Here is a 14,846-nt window from a genome sequence, read left to right as displayed (position 1 = left end):
TGGTTGAGGTGATGATGGGCTGTAACGTTGCGAGATCACTAGCTTATAAAATGTGATGGTTTGGTTGTGAGCTGGCGAAGCCAACAAATGTGTCACAAGAATAACTTCTTTTGTACATCACGCATTCCCTTGTTATACATACGTCTCCGCTGAAAATTCTTGTTTTCTTACTTTTACACGATATTTTCCAGTTTGAATATGTTTAAAGGTGTCAATAACAAGAACATCACCGTGCACAGCCTCCAGATTCTCTCAGGCTCTTCAATATTTTCATATTCATGTAATACGCGTGACTGTATATGTCTTAGTCACACACACACACACACACACACACACACACACACACACACACACGCTTATATACAACTAATTTTCATTTTTGTCTGTAACGATGGTTAACATTCTCCCAGAGATAAAATAGATCCAACCCTCCATTCCGACAACGGTTTTTCGGAGGTTTCCCTTCGTTGTCAGCGAATGCCGAAACCGGAACTCATTAATATTGCTGATATGGATCGCTGAACCCCACCCCGAGCCCTCTGGGGTGTCGGCTGAAAACAACTGGTTCTCCCAAGTGGGCCGGATGTCGAACAGCCCACTCTACTCCTTGAAGTAGACAGTGAAAGAAAAAAAAAGCAATAACTCTTATTCGCCATTATGTTTACGTAGAGCTAACGAATAACCGCCTTGTTGATAGCATTAGTGGACAAAGCGGACCGTGTGTATCATGTTGTTCACAATTTCCGAATCACTCATGCACCACATTATTCCATCCAACGAAATAAATATCTGGCTCATTGTGACAGTGGTTTCGAATCTCTAGACTCAATAATGGTATCAAAATGGTTCAAATGGCTCTGAGCACTATGGGACTCAACATCTTAGGTCAGAAGTCCCCTAGAACTTAGAACTACTTAAACCTAACTAACCTAAGGACATCACACACACCCATGCCCGAGGCAGGATTCGAACCTGCGACCGTAGCAGCCCCGCGGTTCCGGACTGCAGCGCCAGAACCGCACGGCCACCGCGGCCGGCTCAATAATGGTATCATCGGTCTGGTTAAAATAACTTGTATGCAATCAGTACATTAGCACTGTTTTTAATGGATTCCATTCGCACATCCAAGCATGTCGCACATTCTCCTCTCATGTACAATGCACTAAAAGGCACCACGGTCTAAATTGTTTACAAACATTTAAGAGCAAGGTTGCGGACAGATGTTTACATCAATCGAGTACCACGCGTGACTGTTTTATTTGAAAAAAAATTGTTGTGTCTTAAAGGGTGGTGGGCAGGAATTACCAACTCACGTCTCCATATTTAATGACAATAATTTAAAAACTTTTAAATCTTCGGTATGTAGCCATATTTACAGATTAATTTGTGATGTGAATGTAAAATGACTCGTGCCATATCACTAAGATGTGTCGCGCAATGATCCGTGGAGCATGCAGCTAAGTAGCTAACTAATTCACAGGTCGAGCCAGTCATTCAGGTACACATTAAAATCTCCTCCTAATCAAATGATGGTCACAATCCTGCTACAACACAAAAATTCAGATCACGTTTTACATTCGTCCCCATTAGTTAAAACTAGCAGGTAACTTGATGAGAACATTCCTTTTGTTCACATGTAAATTGAAAGATGATTTAGTCATGTTGCAGTTAATGGACCGTGACTCTTTCAAAAATATAAAAATGTCTCTCAAAAGCATTTCCATAAGGTAAAAACAGGTTTGCTTTGAATTTTACTCGGTGTGTACTGTAATGCACGGGCTCATCCAGTTGCAGGAGGAAGATGAGTGGTGGAGGCGTGAGAGGATTACTGAAACCCACCTAAAAGGGGAAAAGTTCAGTTCCAGCCCAGCTTCGTCTCACCGACTAACTATATCCCTATTATCTAAGCCCAAGATATTCACACCCTGGCCTGATGATATCGTGTCTGTTACCGACATTTCTATGTGACCGAATATGTATTTTCGCGATCCTCGCACATCGCATAACAGCTGAATTTAAGCGTGCCTGCTGAAAGGAGACCCTCTGGAGAGCGTAATCCAGCTCGCTTACGTCACTTTCTGCCATCTAAAAAACGTTCCACGACCTTCTCAGGAGTCCTTGTCACACAGTATAGAAGCATTATATATGCTGCCTACTGCTTCAACCAAGAAAGACCTCTAAAATCCTCCTGTTGTATAAACTCTGCGAACCTCCAAATGACACACCTCCCAATCAGCCCGTCATTCCGATTCTTTCTTCAACAGCGTCGTCAACCACCTGCCAAGCGAAGCTTCGCTTTGAGCGAGCCACTGGGCTCGTACTAGGGCATGACATGGTTAAAGTGGCTAAGTTTTGGTTGGTTTCCCTATTATCATTTGAATCGAATCTCTGTATAGTTCCTAAAACAAAGCCAGTGTCCATTTTCTCCCACCTTAATTAGCAAACTTTCGTAGTCTCCTTTAAGTTTACCAGTGACCGCGAAGACACAAGTACGAACGATCTCATAGAATTTAACGTAGCGTCTGTGTTAAACTTTCTTCCACAAACAGCTCCACAGTTTTTCCTCGCGAGGGGCGAACAGAAACACACACTTTCAGAGTTTGCTTTAAAAGGGAAACATTTTCTTAGGGAGCTGTTTAAAACTGAAAGTGATGCTTACTATATGACTACTCCGTTATTTTACTGTCAGTTCTTCTAAACTGCACGTATACCGTTCATCCATAGAGACGTGCCACATATCTATCCACTCTCTAGTGCTGTATCGTCTTTGTACAGCCCGTGTAACAAGTAACTAATATGTGTTTACTTATTCTATTATTCGAATAACTTCACATTCCGTTGTAAACTGCAATGTGTCATATTGGCACAATCCATACAATAATGACAGGATCAGCAACGCTCAGTTTCTGCCAACACGGTTTATAGTTTGCCATCAGTTGTTCTAATGCAACAACTTCAAACTCTAAACTTTCTTCTTTTCAATCTTCCAATACTGGCATGACTTTCATCGTTAGATGCTTGAGTCTTGTCAGTAGATACTGAGTCTTCTCAGTAGATACTGAGTCTTGTCAGTAGATACTGGCAACATCGTGTTGGTGAATACAGGCTCCAAAAATTGAGTACTGACATTACGAAGGAATAGTTGCCAACGCTACCACTTGCTTTAGTTCCTAGACCTACGAGACACTTGACACATGTGGTGAGTGCGTCAGCCTTTAGGTTGCTTTCCACCTCGCGCTGTTTCACGGCCAGCGGCGCTTCTGAGAATGCTTCGAGTGCATGTGTTACTCTTCCGTAGCCCTCTGCTGAAGCAGGCGCTGTTGTGTTGAACGCAGGGGAAAACACGACGTTGACTGCGGTTTTTCCTGACTTCACAAGCGATACATAGCTACACGCCCGCTTCTGCGACATCAGGTGAACCTGAACAGTAACATTTTGACATGAACCCAATGGTGATATGTCAACAGCATTACGGAAAATGTACGATATTGTTAAATGTCTTACTTATCTGAACATTTAAAATGTTTAAGTCAGGTTTCATTAATCATCACAGAGTATGTAACTTTTTTCTATTAGTTTCTGTCGATCAGTCATAAATAAGAAAGTAAGATATGATTTGACGGGTGGAATGTATATAAACGTTTTTCGGATAAAGCAATAGACGTACAATGGGTGACGCCAATCCTTGGCCGCGCGGAGTGCCCGCGATGTTTGAGGCGCCATGTCACGGATTGCCAGGCTCCTCTCGCCGGCGGTTCGAGTCCTCCCTCTGGCATGTGTGTGTGTGTGTGTGTGTGTGTGTGTGTGTGTGTGTGTGTTGTTCTTAAATTAAGTTAGTTTACGTTAGTTTAAGTATTGTTTAAGTCTAGGGACCGATGACCTCAGCAGGTTGGTCCCTTAAGAAATTCACTCACACACGTTTTTGTCAATCTTTATATCTGACGCTCTAACGCAATGAGTCAGCACCATAATTATATTATCTGTTAGGAGAGAAATGAGTGAACTGAAATAGAACGTTTGAAGAGACCGTAGGTTCGGTCATTACGTCGCTGACACTTTATAGAAGTGTACTGTGCCTTGGTGCAATGTTCACAATGAAACTGTGAAGGAAGAACGTCAAAGAGATACTAAGCCTAGATATCGTTCTGATAGTCTTCGAACTTTTGGAGAGTGCCTAAACCCCAAGGCACAATATACCAAACAGTCGAAAGTTGCCGTTATGAAATGTTGTAGGGGACTTCCGTTTGAGATCAGGTACTGACATAAGTGAGAGACGTTTTCTCAGTATTATAATAAAAAGTGGATTTTGTAGACTGGTCTTTACAAAGCTCCCGTCTAAACCTGTCGAAGTCTCTTGGTACGATAAAGCTTTGCTAACATGCCATACAAATTCGTACAACTTTTGTTGTGTTACTTTCCATCAGGTGTCAGGATATGTTGGGAAAATGATCTATGCGCGGTGTTGCAGACATCTTTAAAACTTAAACCCGTAATAGTACTGAAAGGTGGTGTGTTATTTGCGTTTCTAGCGTTCTGAGAACGATGAACAATGAGTGTCCGAAGCCTTTTTACCACATCGTCGGTAACTTACGTGTTTGTTTTATTGTTCACACCAAATCTTAATTACTCTACATGTAAATCTTAAATTTTCAAGTGGATTTAGCGTCAGTGCTGGATTCCTAGTCCCATATTATTTGGACGCAAAACATGGTGGACCATCTATTGCGAACATAAAGTGTAGTGCATCATGAGTGTACAACTCACTATTACGCATAACATAGTTAAAACTGATATTAAATGAAACAGTGTATGTAAGAAAAAGATATTTGACATATATAGAGCTGACTACAGAAAAAAAACACTTAGAAAGCAGATACAGAAAAATTTTAAGCGATGTATTTTAATACATCATTAAATGGAATTTAATAGAGCTAATTAGACGTTTCGAAAACGTTTCCTCCGACAGGGAACGAAATCACTACTGAAGTCATGCATGCATCCTTGAAGGGAGCAATAGGAGAAGTGCAATAAGAAGATAAGCTGGAATGACGACTGTTGCAATAAAATTAACAATTTCCGCTCTGAAGCTATACTTCCAGTATCGACGTGTGTGGCGGGTGTCGAGGGAGAGTAAGCCTGCTGGAACTGCGCCGCTGTCTTGAGTCCCTGAAACGTACGTCACACGTTGCTGACGGAGCACTGGAAGCAGACTGTCAGCAAACACACTCAGCCACAACCCACGGCGTCACCTATTACAAAAGCCTCAGCACCGTACTGCTCAGAGAGCGATCCGAGGGCATTTATTCGTGGCTCCAGATCTCCTTATCGCAAGTAGTTATGCGGTATTACATGCATAGACCATTCTCGGTGCACTTGCCGCGTTAATTCTGTATGAAAACGCGAGCTTTCGGGAACAGTCACATTGTCTTCCTCAGGAACGCAACTGCCGATGAAGTAAATGAGTCATGCAGATGTGGTGTGGCCCACACTTTAACCAACAGGGACTCAAGCATTTGAATGTTTATCAGTAACTGTGCAGAGCCTGGATGCTAGAAAGTCAAGCCCTTTTTTCCACTCCACAAAAGAGGGAGAATCATAGCAGCAGATTTAGTTGTTTTATTTTGACACCATTTATTTTTGAGGGGAAATTATGATCCCAGTATTCCCTTTAAAAGTGTGGAATACACCTCTGCAACCTCACATGGAGTGACTGAATAATGCTACGTACTGTATTATACAAATAGACTGTGAGTGACGTTTCATTCTTGGCGCCAATGTAATCTCTGAAAGTAGTGGACATTGGTACTTCTGTAATATCTGTATGACTTCTTAAACAGTCAGTGACTTTTCTTATGACGACAACAGTGGGTATTGCCGAGAGCTCGAATTTTCATAGATACTTTACGTGACAAGTGCACTGACAACGTATTATGCAATAAATTCATCGCAAAAGACTTGTTGATTACATGCAATATCGTATTTTCAAACAGGCAAAGGAAATTTTATAATGAATCCAGTGCTGTATTTCAGTTGCTTACAATAATGTGAAATACAGGGTAGTACGATTACTAAATATGAGACATGTCTTCCGGTCGGCAACAGTAACACAGACGTTATTAAAATAACATATCGCATCATGTCCTTCAAATTGGTGAGGACAACTGGCGCGTTAACAACATATGAGCGCCTTCCAAAATGGAAATAAAGGGAAAAAAATAAAAAACGTTTCGATAAGTAATCTGCTTCCAATGCTCCGTAGAAAACGCCAAAGGATATGTATATGGAGAATGCCAGTTGTCATCCACCCTGCTGCCAACGGCTTACTCAATTTCGTTAGCGAGATAGAAGCCACCTCTACAAGGTCTTTCAAACCTTTTGGGTCTAATTGAAACAGGCTATAGTGGGTGGACAACAAATTGTATTGAGGCAGGGAACCAATGGGCATATTTATTGAGTTGTGGGCATGCTCAGCACACACAGCGAAACAACGCACCTCATAGTAATTGTTGGAAGTGACGACCGCCAGTCTCAATGCATGCGTGGCAACGGCGCATGATGTCTGCCGCACTCTCTCAGAGATCACTGGTGTCTGCTGTATCAGAAGACTGGCAGCTTGGACCCTCGCAAGCAGTTCTACATCCGCTTCTACAGGCTTTTACACACCAACGTCTTGACGAAACCCCGAGGAAAAAGTCTCAGGGCGTGTGATCGGGCGATCACGCTGGCCATGGGATATGCCTTCCCCTTCCAATCTAACGATAACGGTTTCTCATTTGTCCTGTGCATTCCATTCTGGCCCAACGTTCTTGTCTAATACAGTTACAAAGTACTCACTGTAAAGCTTAATACACTGAGAAGCGTCGTACATAAACATAACATGCGGTTGATAAATTAACTATATGACTAACTTTGAAACATATATAATATGTGACGATAACTGGTAACATGCCGTAATTTGAGTTCTGTGTTTCCTGCGTGTTCCACAAAATATTTCCCAAAATTCATTTCATTTATCACGACAGAAAACTGCGACTTACCGGAGCGTATCAAACATATAACACGCTATGTTGTATTGGTATATTGTTATTATCTGCCACTTATGTTTTTAGTGGATGGGATATAAATTACAAGTCCGACTTCAGCAGACAACAATTCCGGCCAGACACAAACTTACCATCAGAGCTCTGAACAGTTTTAACTGGTTTACACAATTCTGATACCTTCTGATAAGGATGTGGATAAAAGACATATGGATTCGAATAAACGACTTGCAGACACAAGTCTAATTTGTCTTATCTGCGAAGGGCTCTACTGATATTCTTTTCTGTAGAGTCGACTTTTAATAAGGTAAATTTCGACCTTCAATTTTATTGCTCTTCTCCGTCCTGGTAACGTGTTCTGTGCTTATCTCTGAGAGTCCATTACAAGGAGACAATTTCATGTGTTTTCTTATACCCTGTATTTGTTTACAGCTGTTAACAAAGTGATTCTGAAACATTAAGTGAAACTAAATTAAGGAAGTCTAAGACGAAAACAAGTTGTCTCCCATGCTCCCTCGTGCTCCTAGCTATCTCGTTCAACGTTCCGTAACGCTAGCCGTCTCTACAGTTACAAAAATTGCCCTTATCTCTTCTCTCGTACACTGGTTTTCTCACGTCCGTCGTGCGTCAGTGGCAGAGACTTGTGTCAGCTACCTCGTCATTTCAAGAGGTAGTTGCACCTGGTTTTCATGCAGGAGTTGGAAGTGTGTTACGACGCCTCGAATATTGGTTACGTAACAATCGAAAGGAAACTTAATTACAGCCTAGAAATGAACCACGAAGTATTCTTTTTACGTTTCATCTGAGGCTGGACGAGAAAGCATTTCAACTATGTATTGAGAAAAATTACTTTTGCCTTGCACTTTCGCGGTAATTTGAGCGAGGAGAAACCTTTCTACATCTTCAGTGTGTGAACACACAGCACACGTAGTGGGCTAGTATTTAAGGAACTCAAGACACTGAAAGTTGATACCTGGACATTTTTTTACTGAGGAGATAATGTAATATTGTCATCGTCTCGTCACTTGTTTGCTCCGATCACCAACGCTTTCGTTGTTGTTAAGTGCGCTCCGAAGATAATATCCACAAATATCAAGCGAATGTATTCAGTCTGCTGTTATCAGCATGCAGAACCGTAGCAGTGTGTATACTTCCGTCCAGGATGATAACCTTTATTATGGCGCTTGATTAGTTTTCTCGGATGGTAGCCCTCTGGACCTAATCCAGTTATCCATCCCAGATCCATTATCCCGATTTACGTATCTTATAAACACCGGGATAGTTCCTTCACCAAATCCATGGGCGTTTCCTTCGTCATCTCCAACCAAGTCGAGGGGAAACCAAGCACGATCGATCGGTGTACTCTCCAAGATTTCTAGGTCAACGAGACGTTGTATGGGAACATATCTCACTTCCTTCACATTTTTTTTGCTACAGAGTGACTGCGATTGCTTTGTTGCTTTTGCAGTCATTCAGAGAAACGTTTTTTAAATAAAATGTTATTTATGTAGCGTTCGTAAATTGGATTATACAACTTTGAAATTCCGTTATTACTAAACAGTACCCAGCATAGTGCATTGCTTTTACAGACTACAATATTTCCTATTTATTCTGTAATCTATAAAGGATACTGTATGTATTCCTCGGAAAGAAAAATATTCTTACTTGTTGCCTCTCCCTTCAATTCTTCTGTGGAACTCAGCTGGACAAGGGCTCCAAAGCCCACGTGTAGACGATAGACGAAATGGGTAAACTTACAGGTCATACACGTGTAACGTAGTGATTTACATTAAGGTGTTTAAGTGTTAAAACAGCAACTATTTTTATTCATGTACAACACACACATGACTCAATCAGTAATTTACATACACGATTTCCCGTTCTGCGTAACGAGAAGACTACGCCATGTCAATGGTGCGCATAAATTGGCCAAGTGTGAGAAACGTTTTGTTTGAATGCCCATGTGGTATTTATTATTTTTCTGACCTAGAAGGCTCAGTAATAGAGCAAGATTCAATGGCCCACTATGTCCATACAGAGCGGACCTGAAGATTTTTTTAAAGATAATCTGCAACCAGAAATCGTCGTAAAGATCTGTACTTCTGGTACTGAGGGATAACAAATATGCTGTTTAAACAAAGTTCATTGCTGTATTCTTCTAGTCACAATGTCATTTCGGACAAAATTGTCAGTAGGTGCTTCACTGTCTGCTGCATAATTAAAGATTAGTTTGCCGAAGATAAGACTCCGCTGCCGACACCCTTGAAGCTGTTGTGTTTAACGGCAGACAGGCCTGACATTAGTCTTACATCACAAGACTGCCTCGACCGAAATACTGCATATCGCATGAAGCAGCGAAAGGTGACCGTGTTTTCCAAGTCAGATAGTTGTTCTGTGTTCTTATTTACACTCCGATTGCGTGTTACAGTAACAGACATAGTTCTTGAAACTGGTGTCTTAGCTTACGAGGTCCTGGGTCTATTGCAAGTATTATTGCGCGTTAAGGAGTTCTGACATTTAACTCGTTTCGCATTTGAAAGAATATTAGTGAATGTAACGTTGAGAATACTAGAATGTTTTAAATACGAAATTGGAACTGTCGATAATGAAGTCTCGGAGTTGTTCAAATGAAAATACATGGTTCCAGAGACCTTCTCATTTATCAGATATCTAATCCTAACTTTCAGGCAAGATCTCCGCTTCGCTCGATGCTGAGGTGTTATTCCAATACAGTTGGGGAGCCTTTGCAATTCTGTTCGAGTGGGCTGAGGAATGAACAGGGATTTGGAATGAGAAGGGAGTCATGCTAGGGTAGTCCGTGAAGAAGCCCCTGTACCAACATGGCGTATGATTAGCGCATGTACCTACTGAGCAAATGACCCGGGTTCGAATCCCGATCTTGGTACAAATTTTCATTCGTCGTTTGTATATATATATATATATATATATATATATATATATATATATATATATATATATTTATTTATTAGAACTGGCGTTACTTGGAAGAGATAGTGTTTTCCTTGATGTATTTTCTCACCAATAGACAGCGAGAAAGCAGCCCGTTAAATTTTCGAATGACCTTGAATGTATCGGAATCCATACTCAGATTCCTTGCAGATTATTTCCACGGTCATCGTACTTACGCGAAAATGTCTTTAAATTAAAATTGGTGCAAACATGCAGCTGAAAGCTGAAGTGGCTCGAAACAAACTTTCAAACACTGTCTAGCGGGAATGATACGTAATTTAACCTCAACAGTAAATCGCCTACGAGCAGAACATGCATCTCACTGTGCGTTTATAATTCGAGCAGTTATTTACCAAATAAAATTTCTACATACAATAAAATTCAGAGATGGTCGAGCTAGAAGATCATGTTGCATTTGCAAAAACAAACAAACGTGATCAGGACGATATTTTTCATGTCTTATGTATATACCTCAACGACAATGCCGCATTATTTAAAATATAACTTCTCACTTATTGGGAGAGCACGAGGCTCTTGAAACTGTGCCTAATACACGTACCAAAAATACATCAACTCAAAATTGTACTGGATGACATAAGGGGTAAGTGATCCACGATAAGTATGCTGGTAAATAGCTAGACTCTGTCTAGTGGCATGTAGGAAACGGACAACAGTGGCACAGAGTGAGCAACTACTGGGCGAATTTCATAGTCATTCTAACCAAAGAAGTTGTAGGTTGTAACGCCTCACATTACCCATTCTGAAGAAGAAGAAGAAGAAACCAAAGCAATAATTGACTTTAGGCTTTCAGTAAATAAAAATACTATAGACTGAAATATTGTATATGACTATACATAGTGCATATAACATGGAGAAGCGATCTTCAATTCCCGTCTGGTCGCACTGATTTAGATATTCTATTGTTTCCATAAGCCTTGTTATATGGACATTGAAATGATTCCGTAAGTAAACCGATGTTCGATTTCTTGTCATGATTGGGTCCAGATGACCTGGTGCTTTGTCGCCTACGCCTTTCCATTAACAATTTCTTGAAGTAGCTCTCGTTAGCACACATTTTTTTGGTTACAAATGCTAAACAGCTTGAACCGCTAAACAGAATTTCACACCCCTTTTTTTACTATTATTCATTTCTTCTATCCAGTACATGACACTTGAACTGCAGACATGCACTGTACTTATGTTCTGAAGTTCTGGTATGCTAACACCTAGCACTCTACGGACAGAGTGCAAATACCAGAGAGCTGGATGTGAACGGCTATTAAGTTGTCTTCAAGTTTCACGTAAGCGCTAACGCATGAAACAGGCTTACAAATCGTTGAGTCACACAACAAACGCCTGTGCTAAGTTTGAGCGCCAGATTGTTTGAACTCTTCTTTGGTGTCTGAATTAACGCGAAGTACTTATTTGGAACGGACCCTCCTCAAGACATCCCCTCGCCACTCTTCAGAGGAGGATTAGATGCTTACACGTGTGACCTACACGTCGCCCTCATGGCTGTCAGGTGTCTTAAAGGCAGCTGAAGTTCTGGAATGCTGACATTTAAAATTTTATGGACCGAATGTCATACATTTCCTTGTCAGCAGATGGTGAACTGTGTGAGGGAAAAAAAGCATACGAAATATATCGCCTTGTCATTTCTATGACTTCGATGTCTAGCAGAGGTGTGGAGTTGTCGATAGGCACACACAAAAGGACAACTTGCTAGCTTTCGGAGTTATCCTTTCACGACCTAGAGTAAAATACACAAACATACACATACACGCTCACACACACGCAGACAGACGCCTATGCCCCAACACCGAGTGTGTTTGTGTATTTTACTCTAGGTCGTCAAATGATAACTGTGAAAGCTAACAACGTTTCCTTCTTGTGTGTGGGTCTATCGACAGTTCAACGTTTGTGCTTTTCGGTGAGTGGTCTCCTTTAACCCTAAAGTATTTACACTCTACAAGAACTTTTCGACAACACGTTTAGGTACCATAAAGAAAAGGTACTGGCTCTTTTTTATCTCTACCGCCTTTGTAAAAGGTAGTTTCTTAATGCTATTTATCGTCCATCTAATTTTGTTAAAACAGTTATTTTCGCCTGCAGTATAACACAAGATTGCGGAACAGGGGTTAGAAGACAGATATCTTCACACATTTCCCCAAAATGTAAATTCAGAAATGAAACTTGCGGTGAGGAGGAGATTAGTGTTTAACGTCCCGTCGACAACGAGGTCATTAGAGACGGAGCACAAGACCGGATTAGGAAAGTATTGAGAAGGAAATCCTTTCAAAGGAAACGTCGCGGCATTTGCCTGAAGCTGTTTAGAGAAATCACGGAAATCATAAATCGGGACGGCCGGAGACGGGTTTGATCCGTCATCCTCCCGAATGCAAGTCCAGTGTGCTAACCACTGCGCCACCTCGCTCGGCCTCAAACGTGCGTAAGTCAGGAGTCTCCTTCTGTGATTCGGCCACTTGCTGTAAGTCTTTTTGTTTGACGCCACTTCGGCGACTTACGCGTCGATGATAATGAAATAATGATGAGGACAACCCACACAGTCTCGAGCGGAGAAAATCCCCAGCTCTGCCGGGAAACGATCTCGGGGCCCCGTGACCTAGAGTCAACAACGTTATCACATGACTACGAACTGCTCTCAACATGTAATCATTTGTACGATCAGGCAAGTTCCCCTAGCGTGATCAGTTAACGAGGAGACTTCGGGTAACTGAAGAAAATTTAACAAGCCAAGCTAGATACAAAATCACTGCTGTCATAATCAGATCTTGTGTTCTTGAATTTTCATAATATATTATCCATCAGTGCTAAAGTCGCTACACATTGCATCCACACACGTCACTACGATGAAGATCATTCCACATCGGCATGTGCAAACATAAACATAGCTACATTTGACATGCAGACGTATAGCGATCTCCATGGTAATGAGGTGCACAGATGCAGTCTGAAGCGAATTGTAAAACTGTTGGGTAATATGTTGTAAACATTCAAAAGCAGAAGATATGATGGCGACAACATAGCGCTGTCGAAACCAGCCATCCAATGAAATGCTTTTTTAGCGATCTTGGCTTGTGGAGATTTCTCCATTTACCATGCATTGCAAATCGGCCTTGATCTGGCCACGTCAGAAATATACGAGATTTCGGGTGTTCGGCCAAGCCGTTGACTGCATTTTTCTGCACGATTCTTCGATGACCGATCCAGTCGCCTTCTTCATGCGCTGCGAACTGGGTTACTGTACGCATTCGCTGCCTGCACTCCAAACAGACAGTAAAGTATTGTTGATACTGGTGCGACACCAACAATATTTCACAGTTTGGACTTCTCCAAGCACCTGAACAAGTCGGGTCGATCTTCGAAGTACCGTGCAAAAAAATGAAATCGACCCGTCTTCTGAACACCAGGAAGCACAATAAGGTCCTTTAATTAATAAAATGTCCTTCATTAATTGTTAGCAATTTAAGCAGATTGTTTCTATCCATCTGCATCTAGATGACTATTCTGCAATTCACACGTAAGTGCCTGGTAGAAGGTTCTTCGAACCACCTTCAGACTATTTCTCTGCCTATTCACTCCACAATAGCCCGTGGGAAAAATGAGCTCTTAAATCTTTCCGTGCGAGCTGTGATTTCTCTTATTTTATTATTATGATCATTTCTCCTTATGTAGATTGGCAACGATAAAACATTTTCACATTCAGAAAATAGAGTTTGTGGTTCAAATTTATTGAAAAGTTCTCGTCGCAACGAGAAACGACTGTGTTAATCATTAGCATGCCAACTTGCTTATCATGTCTGTGACACTGTTTTCCCTATTTCGCACTAATACAAAACGAATTGCCTTTCTTTGAACTTCTTCGACTTCTTCTCTCAATCCTGTCTGGTAAGGATCCCATACAGCACAGCAACATTCTAGCAGAGAACGAACAAGCGTAGTGTAGGCAGACTCTTTAGTAGAACTGTTGCGTCTAAATGTTCTCGCAATGAAACGTAGTTTTTTCCTTTGCTTTTCCCTCCAGTTATCTATGTGACAGTTCCAACTGACGTTAGTTATTAAGAAAACTGTTCAATCCAACATCAGTATATCGTAAAGCTACGAAGAACACACACTAAGTACCAGTAGTAGCAATGACATGTCGACGTGAACAGTCAGAAACAATTTACTTAGGGTGCCTGGGCAAAAGTCCACGAAACCATCCTAGTAGAACTCTAGAACTGTTGAGCAAATGAATGGATGCCAAATTGCAGCTGTAGACGAGGCTCGGCGTGTCCTGCTTACCTTGGCGGGGGTAGCTGCGGTGTGACAGCCGTCCTCTTGCGGGGAAGTTGCAAGAGACAGTGCAGGCGCCGTCGGCGAGCCGGGTGGCCAGTAGGTGCAGCCGCGGCCCCCTCCACCTCCACTCCCCACCAGGGCCGCTACAGCTGACCGCAGGAAGCCGCCCCTACAGTTGCATCCTCTCACGGGGAGGAGAGCCGCCGGCCTTATACAGGCTGTTTCCGTTAGAGCGTGCAAAAATTTAACACGGCGTAGAGGCTGCTCCACTGAACAATTTGAGATAGGGAACCTTAACATGATAATAGGAATAAAATTATTTGTACTGCCTCTTACAAAATGTGCTGAAACTGACCTCAATGCAAGCATGACATCGGCGAACAAGATTCTGACGCACCATGAAAAAAATCCCTGGTGTGTTTCAAATACACTATTGGCCATTAAAATTGCTACACCAAGAAGAAATGCAGATGATAAACGGGTATTCATTGGACAAATATGTTATACTAGAACTGACATGTGATTACATTTGCACGC

The 14,846-nt window shown here is 41.7% G+C and overlaps 1 protein-coding gene across 2 annotated transcripts in view; it reads right to left on the bottom strand.

Annotated features, from left to right (window-relative positions):
- The window catches only part of LOC126334920 (acyl-CoA Delta-9 desaturase-like), a 110,957-nt gene that overhangs the window by 60,030 nt on the left and 36,081 nt on the right, over positions 1–14,846 (bottom strand). Inside the window, exon 1 of one of the 2 annotated variants that reach the window (XM_049997641.1) lies at positions 14,316–14,590. The exons of the other annotated variant lie outside the window; for it this stretch is intronic. The gene's annotated coding sequence lies outside the window, so the exon portion shown is untranslated. Of the gene's footprint in view, positions 1–14,315; positions 14,591–14,846 lie in introns of those variants that run through there. 2 annotated transcript variants of the gene reach the window in all.

This window comes from Schistocerca gregaria, chromosome 2 (genome assembly GCF_023897955.1).
Source record: "Schistocerca gregaria isolate iqSchGreg1 chromosome 2, iqSchGreg1.2, whole genome shotgun sequence".
NCBI lineage: Eukaryota > Metazoa > Arthropoda > Insecta > Orthoptera > Acrididae > Schistocerca > Schistocerca gregaria.
The sequence above is the reverse complement of the archived record's forward strand: the minus strand, read 5'-3'. Positions and strand labels throughout refer to the sequence as shown.